Raw genomic sequence first — 8,765 nt, 5'->3', positions numbered from 1 at the left:
TAATAACTTCTTCTCCACCTCATCTTTCCCAAAAGGGAGAAAATATTGTATCCAGCACATCCTCTTCATAGACTTCCGTTCACTCCAATAAGTGGGTGCTTTTTTTCACTAGAACAGGAAAACACATCTGCTGGGGTTTTATCCAACTTTAAGATACTGCCTTTTGCCTCAAATGGGTTTTGGAACATGTTAGCAAATAATATTTTACCATCGGGAGTGTATGTTCCATTTTATTTTATAATGCAGATTTGCGAAGCCTTAGTGCTGAAGTTTGTTTTTCTAACCACATGGAGGTTTGAAGCAACAAGCACATTCAGGAAAAATACTTCAAGTGGGCGGATATTTGTGCTGGGATCCTCTCTCTCATTTTGCAGTTTATGGAAAGCAATCAGGGTCAGCTTTTCAGTATGTCTTTGTACATAAACTATCTAAAATATTCACCAGGAAGTTTAGGTTATCAGAGCCTTTCTAGTTCCAGGTACTTATGACCCAGCTCCAGCTGTCAAAGAGCATCTCCACAAGCAACTGGGTAAAATGCAGACATACCAGAGAGCAGAATTAAATTCATTAATTAACATATGAACCAAATAAAAAATGGTCCCCAGTATTATAAACATTCTTATACTATCCCCATATTAGTCACTCAAGTGGTCTTACAAGAAATTATTTGACAACATACACATGCTGAACCTCATGCTTAAACAAGCAAGGGCCTGATCCTATTTCTTGACTCAGCTCAATGCAGCTGCCTTAAACAAGTGCCTAACTTTAATTACAGGAATAGTCACTCTTAATTGCTGCCACAGGGACACTGAAGAGTCAGCCCACCTTAAGCAACTTGCTAGATAAATCTTGATTTTTCAAATGTTTAAAATATAAGAATTGCAAACACCTGGAAAATTGCTTTAGTTCCTTCGTATAGCACAGCCTGACATGAAATTTAGATACTCTCTAGTTACCACAAAACTACTGGGATGCAAACTGGTAGCGTAGTAGGAATATGTGAATTGTGCGCAATTCCACGTCTGCCAGTTTTGCCTCTGGTAGAAGGGGGACACATATCTGATGTATATCTTGCTGCACAGTTTTGACTGGCTGAAAGAACAGCCTCTGGCTAGGGCTAGCTACCTAGAAAAGCCAGCTTCCAAAGTTCTGTCATTTTCCAGGCATATACATACATATGTATGCTTATATGTGTACACACCCCCCCCAGAGCCTTCTCAAAGAAACATTTGTTTTCAAAAAGAAAGTATATTGATTTCCATCCTCACATAACTCAGACCAGCAGATCCAGAACTTTACCATCCACAAAAATACAGGAAATTACAGGGTTTCATTCAAGCCTAGTACATTGTTGGAAACATTTTTACTTCAATAGGGTTTGAATCAGATCAATTTTATGTTGCAGAGGGGCCATTTTAAGCTTGATTATAGCATTTGATTTTCCTATGTTCAGTGTTCATGAAGCTTTCAAGGTTCTTGAAGAGACAAACTCCCATAATCTCTGCAGCATTATTGTTTGATAGGCTGAGAAGTTGAGGCATCAAAAAGGCACACAGGAGTTAAGGGTCCACCACGCTCACCACCTACAAAGACACCACATTGAACCATTTTCCAAATACACAGGAGTCCATAACAACTAGAGGAATACCCAGGTCACATATCGCAGGTGCAGCAAGCACTTTGGCTAGCATGGACTCGAGGAAGCCTACAGACAGCCTACTTGAGGCTGCTCAAGGACATGGATATATTGTTGATGCAGGCTACTTCCAACCTGAAGCTACGTAAATTAGTGCAAACCAGTTCTGAAAGTGGCATTGAGGTCTGGGATTTAAAAATAAACCCAGATTATTTGGGGCCACAATCACAGGCGTCAACAAAGAACTAGTTTTAACCATTCTGTATAACACAGAAGCTCACTTCTATCACATTCTGAATCCCTGACTGGAGTTTATTGGTACAACCACAATACAAATTATTAGGATTAGGAGAATCTCTCTTGGGGATGGTTAATAATCAAAACATCTGCCTCCCACAAAAGTTTCTTCTAAAGCGTTTGGTAGTGGAAGCTAAGATATAATATACAAGCAGCCTAATCTAATCTGACTATTCCAACATTCTTTCCATAAGGCAAGAAAGAGGTAGTTAAAAGCTCAATAAATCCTAATTAGAGCTTTACAACCTTAGAGAGACAGATCAGTTCTTCTCTGAAGTGCATCAAATAACCTGAAGAATTTTTTATACTTTTTTTAATTTGGTGAAACAGAACTATTAACACACCAGACTTCTCAAGGCCAACTGGACTCCTACCTCAGAACATGCCACTTCAAAAGCCACCCAATTATACTACCAGATTCTGATCCTGCAAACCTCTGCACTGGTATTATCCACAGTGAAGCCTGATGGCATCTACCAAGTGCTCTCAACAGATCTTTCCCAGGATAGGGTCCCATAACTAATACAACTCTGAGCTCTTGTTACTGAGAGTTTAAGTTGTTAAGATCCAGTTTAGTCTAAACATTATCTTCTAGGAGATAAGAAATCTACCCAGAGTTTTGTGCCTTAATTATAGCTTACCATTTGAACTGTTTCTTTCATCACTGAGTTTAAGTATTCATAGGCAGGCTAAACATCAATGCTTTGAAACTTACACACACCTAAATGGTTCTGATACTTAAAAGGATTTGATCAACCTGGTTGGCTAGCATCACATTTCCATCAGCAGTATCAGTTAGGTAAGGGAAAGTAATAGATTTCACTAAACCAAATACTATTAAAACATTTAGAGAGCATCGCTACTTTCTTTTCTTTTTTGCTAGCTTTGTGGCTCTGACAGATATAGTGTAAGTTTAAGTATTTAGTAGGTTTTACAGTAAACCTGTATAAAACAATGTTAGATATGGCTGCTCAAGTACATTTTCCAGAAATAAAAACTAGGAGGAGCAAAGCTGGAACCTGAATTTGAAGAAAGAACCTTGTCTTGTACACGCCTGTGCAAGATGATGGGCCCAAAACTGATAGGCAGTATTACAGCTGGGCAAGCAGTTAAGTCTCTTCTAATAGCGTGCAGAAGAAAACTCCAAGCACCAGTAATACATAGCATAAGAAGCAGGTATGTTTCTACAAGCTTGAAGATTCAAATCAGCTTAAATTTAAGGAATCAGCTTAAGGGCATCAGATGAGAATTAGCTGCTAACAGACAAGTACAGAAGCTGGGATAAACCCACACTGGTGAAGAACTGTTAACACAAAAAGGCACCTTTATGGTGCCCAGCCAGGGCCAGGCTGTGCAGTGGGTAGCATCACCCAGTGTAAACTTCATTACAAACAAGATATTTTAAATCTTAGCAAGAGCTACAGTAAATCATTAAATCAGCTGAGATGTTACTCAGCATTTCTCCTGTAGATGGAAGAACTGCCACATTAGCTGCGATTCATCAGAAGATGTCTCTGTTCAGGACTGTTCTTTCATGACAAGAAACACCAGCTTTTTAGATTCATTGTGTACCAGTTCACTAATACAGGACAAGGGGGAAGGGGAGTGGAAGAAAACCAGCTCTCTGCATGCAGTCTTCCCTTCAGCTACTTGCTAAAGACAAAAAATAAGCCTTTGCTGATTCCAAGTCTGTAGGGTATCAATGACAACAAAACAGATGAGGAGGTTCAGGGGGTTTCAGAACACCACCCTGAGCAGACACAGCTTTGTGGTCCACATGTATTCTTTGGCTTTAGGGAAGGAAAACACCCTCTGTTGTTTTCAAAAGCATGTGTTCAGAGCATCTGAAGACTAGAATATGTTGAAGCATATGGCATATAATTTCATTTCTTTCATTCATAATCTGCAGCAAGATCAGTTCTAGTAAGAACAAGCTCCAGCAATATTTCCATAGCTGTGCCCTCCCAGAAAGCCTATTTAGACATACTGATGAGGTGAATATTAGAAAAGCAATTAAGTTAGCATTGCTGTGGATGGGCTAAGCCATTTGCTTACAGCAAGTACATCATACATCTTTAAGACTTGGTCTGTTTGTTACTGCCACTGATATGTCATGGTGGAAATACAAACATGATATGATGGTACTATCAACTTACTGTGCTTGTATACCATCCTAGTAACTAAGGTCTAACCCGGATGAGATAAAGCTTCTTCACGGCACTGTTAACATCAGAAGAAACAATGAGGGGAGAGAGGAGAAAACAGAGAAACAGACAGGAAAGCCAGGAGAAGAAAATATAACTTCAGGCCAGAACACTGAAGACCACACAGCATAACTATTAACTAACTGAAGGACAGCCACTTGCTTTCAAAGACTTGCTCTTTACTTTCCCCTTCACTACCATCCCCCATTTGGTCAAAGCATTCTCCAAGTACCCATAGGACAGAGGGAAAGGGAACACTAACCTGCAGCTCCTTAAACATGGCCCTATCTCAAACTTAGCCAAGAGCCTGGCAAGTACCTGGTGCCCTACAGGCTTGTGCCTTAATGGCTACCAGATTTGAGACTCCTGAACCTCTGACATAGAGTAGTCTAGGTTATCACTTAAGATGATAATCTTCCAGTGGAGGCTTAAAACTAGCTTTTGCCCTGAGCTGCGTGCAGGCACCCTTACACCCAGGATTTGCTATGCTGACCTTGGCTTGACTGCACTGAGAGTGCGGGGCAGGGGGCCAGCAACTGGAACACACACTGCATGGAAGGCCAAATGGCAAAGCAGCACAGCATGTACAACCTCCAGAGAGAAAAACCATTTTACAAGATGGTTTATGGCATCTTATTTTTCCCCATGTAGAATATGAATAATGTTAATGGTGACAGAGCCTACAGGCAATAAAAGGCCTTTGCAGGTATCAAACAGCTTCAAACTTTGCTTTGGCTCTCTGCCAGCTGCTGCAGTCAGGCAGCACTTCCTATTGAAGGCTAGGACCAGTGTCCATTCTGTAATTACACAGCCTTACTGGTTTCCAGTGAGAGAACAGATAGAAAACCTTTTCTTTTAATTCATATGAAAACCAGAAAGGAAGAAATTTGGGTTTCATGTGCACCTGCCACTTTTAAATATCTATTTCTAATGAATAAGGAAATTGTTATTCCCATAATCAGCTGCCAAGGCTCAAAACAAGAACATAGGTTGGAAAGCCAGACAATGAAAAATTTCTACTTTTATTATCATCCCTTGTTCAAACAGCATGTGAAAGCTCAAACCAGGAATCCAGGGCTCCCCTGTGCTAAGCTGTTCATAGCAATTTGGAAAGGAGCTCCAAAGAGAACTTGAGTGTGGCAAGACGAAATAAGAAACAAGAAGTTTTCTTCACAGTGGTAATCTTGCACAGCATGCAGCTTAAGCCAATTTGGCCCAGTGGTAAGGACCTACTTTTCAAAGCAAAAAAAAAAAAAAACCCCACATCCCACTGCTTCCACTGCTATTATTTTTTTATCAGGCATAAAAGTCTACCAGTTAGGCAAATTACTTTGTATAAACCAGCAAGTCATCTAATAAACACTCCTAATTTCACATTCCCAAAATCATAAAAGACAGACTCGAGTCTTCTTCAGTGATCAGTCCATTTTGGAAGAATGCTTTTTTAATGACTGATCCAGTTAATTTCTTTTACCTTACAATACTTACCTAATATATATTAGGTAACTTAACTAATTAGGTTACTTACCTAATCAATTATTTAATAGTTTCTTTTACCTTATGTTTTCCCGTAAGGTTTTAATTCCCCCCTTGTTTTTGTTGATCACTGTGAGCTAGTTTCCATAAAAGTACAATTCAACAATTGTCAAATGGGTTGTTTCTTCATTATTCGCACACAAGTTGACAAAATCCTTTTCAATGAATATCCAAGTATTAACACACATTTATCCAACACCCCCACAACTTTTCCTTAGGGTTACATTAGTACCTATATCAAATACTTTCAGTCAAAGTCTCAAGCCATACAAAGTGGGCTGTTTGACATGCTTTCTGTTGTTTCTTTTTCCCTTTTTAAACAGGGGCAACAGGGCAAGTCTCTCAGCACCTGCATTAGGTAAATACTATTGTGTCATTCCTATTCAGTACCAGAGGAAGTGGGAGCACATAGAAGTCAAAGTTGCAGCACATCAGCTGCAGGGATGGAGTTGGATCTCAGGAGCTCCTGGATTCTGGGACAATGCTATCCGTGAATATGTGAAAATATTCCCCCAAGGCTCAATTATTGGCACATTTGCCACGTACCCTGCAAAATAACAACATTTAAGAAGTAAGCCATCAACAGCCAAGACACAAAACATCTGTTTTAAGGAACATGCTGTGGGCTGGGGACAAGACAACCTTTGCCTTTGCACCAAGTATTGAATAAATGAGCCAAGTCCATTCACTTGTATTTACAGTATTGTCTAAAAACCCTTGAATCACTACACTTCCATACCCTAACATGCATGCAGTACACATAAACATGTATACATTTATAACAGATATAAAATTCGATACATTCAGCTTGCCACCAGAGGTAAAACTCGAGATAAAATGTTAAGAGTTCTACTCAACAGTTGGAAAGTTTCCACTTCCACACTTTCTGTAAAATGAGGAATATCATTTACAAGTCCTAATAGTTAATAGAACCATTGTTTTACACCTGGTCTTATTATTTTGTAAGATAGGAACTAAATATTTGATCATCTGACATGTTTTAACACCTGCAGTGATTTCCTGTCCCCCAGTATCTGAGGTACATTTGTTGCTCGTTAAGTACAAGAGAGAGAATTAGGGAACTGGAAGAGCTGTGAAAGTTTTGCCATCAGTTTCAGCTGAAATGAAGCTGCACTTGGACATCTGATCACTGACTTCATGACAGACACCAGCCTTATACTTTGTCATGGTAGAACCCCAAGCATAAGACCAAATTTCACTTGTGCTATGCAGCAAGGTCCAGAAAGAAATTCTGAGTACCCATGAATTCAGTATCTGTGTGCAAATCAAGATATAAATGCTAGAGGAAATAAAAAGTCATGTACCTGTAGGTTAAACATAAAAGCAGCAGATAGTAGGAAAGAAGTCTTTAGTGACCATTCAGTTGATGCTAAACCTAAGAATTAAAATCACAGTTCTATGATTTATATCACATGGTTTAAAGCTCTTCAAAACAAAGCAAATGAATTCTGCCCTGCATTTCCTCCCCACCCTCCCATGAAGTCCATCTTCCAATAAAGAGAATTCCTAGGAAAGGGAAAAGGTTACCAACCTTGTTTTAAGCTTTCCAAAATCTGAACAGTTTGGCAGGCAACTTTCTCCTCAGACACTGATAGATGATCCAGAAGGAAGGGTGTGTTTAGGGTAGAGGATAGCTGATCTAAGCCTACACCACTGTAGGGGTCAAGGCAATGGTAAACAGGCTAATAAGACAGCAGCTCTTATAGCACTGGAAAAAGGCCCTTAAAGAGGCCAAGGAAAGACCTTGGAAAAGGAAGACTGATGAAGGAACAGAAGAAGGAGGCAGTGTAGTTGAACTCATGACCTAAATTGATCCCACTTTCAGGAAGCTCAGAGCACCTGTCAGCATGCCCACTGAGGCAGGAGATCCCTGTCCTAGAACAGGAGCCTTAGCAGCTCAGCTAGAAAGACAAAAGACAGACCTTTAAAACACTATTAAGTTGTGATTATGGAGGCTCATCGATTCAAGTCTACAGGTCAAGGAACACGGCTCAGCACCATCTCAATACAGGCTGCCCATTGGTGCACATCTCCACTAAGCTCCTCTCACTCAACTCATGTGTACAAGTTTATTAACAAGGAAATTAAGTACGTGGTGTACCTCTTAGCCTGGCAAAGGTTACAAGAGTAATTTAAATACTCAAGGAGAGACAGGACGTGAGTGAGTTAGGTATTTATGGGGCCACGCCTGAAGAGGCTGCACAGTAAACAAGAGGCGAACAGAAGCTGGAATGGTATATTCCCAACCTATATATCAGAAACAGAGGTCCACAAAATTTGTGCCACTTGCCTGATATGACACAGGAAGCCAGGAACTCAGCCCTACTCTCCAAATTCCCAGAGCACAACCACATTCAGCCCCCTTATAGGACAGTAAAATCTTATTCAGACTGCTTAATAACCGGGATTGAGGAAGTGTTCTAAAAGTGAAAAGTCCCTCGTATCAAGAAGTGTACTTTAAATTGCTGATTATGCAACATATTAAAATATTAAACACGTTATTTCCTTTCCAGAGAACAAAAGTGGCAGAAAAGAAGAACCTGCAGCTCAAACCAAAATAAAAAACAATTAAAATCAGGGCCTTGCGAGTTCCGTTTACCTGGGCAATGCCACCACCTTGTGGTCTGTACAGTGAAACCACCACCAAAGTCCTACTGTCTTCAATAGTAAATAACCCTAAAGCTGTCCTGCTGTTACCTTTTGAGAGCACATTCTTGGGCTTCACTCATGAACGACCTTAATAGCTCCGTCTGGCATGCACTGACTGCATTTAATGATGTACGAGTTTGCAGTCACCGTTATTTCGAAGCTGACACCAGTTCTCAACACAGAGAATGAGCACAGCACCTCCTACCCATGCAAAACTGACTGAACACTCACCGAACTTCAGAGTTGCTCGATAACCTCATCAGTAACAACCTGGAGCAAATAATGCGGGATCCACAATCCCAGGCTTTGCTAATGAAGCATTCCACAACCTGAAAGCATGTCCCTCTCCTTTGCCCTATCTTAAATCAGTGTACCATGTCTTTGCAGTGTGACTAAAGATCCCCAGGTGACAAAACATC

The sequence above is a fragment of the Lathamus discolor genome, chromosome 22, assembly GCF_037157495.1.
Source record: "Lathamus discolor isolate bLatDis1 chromosome 22, bLatDis1.hap1, whole genome shotgun sequence".
Lineage (NCBI taxonomy): Eukaryota > Metazoa > Chordata > Aves > Psittaciformes > Psittacidae > Lathamus > Lathamus discolor.
Note: the sequence above shows the minus strand (reverse complement) of the source record.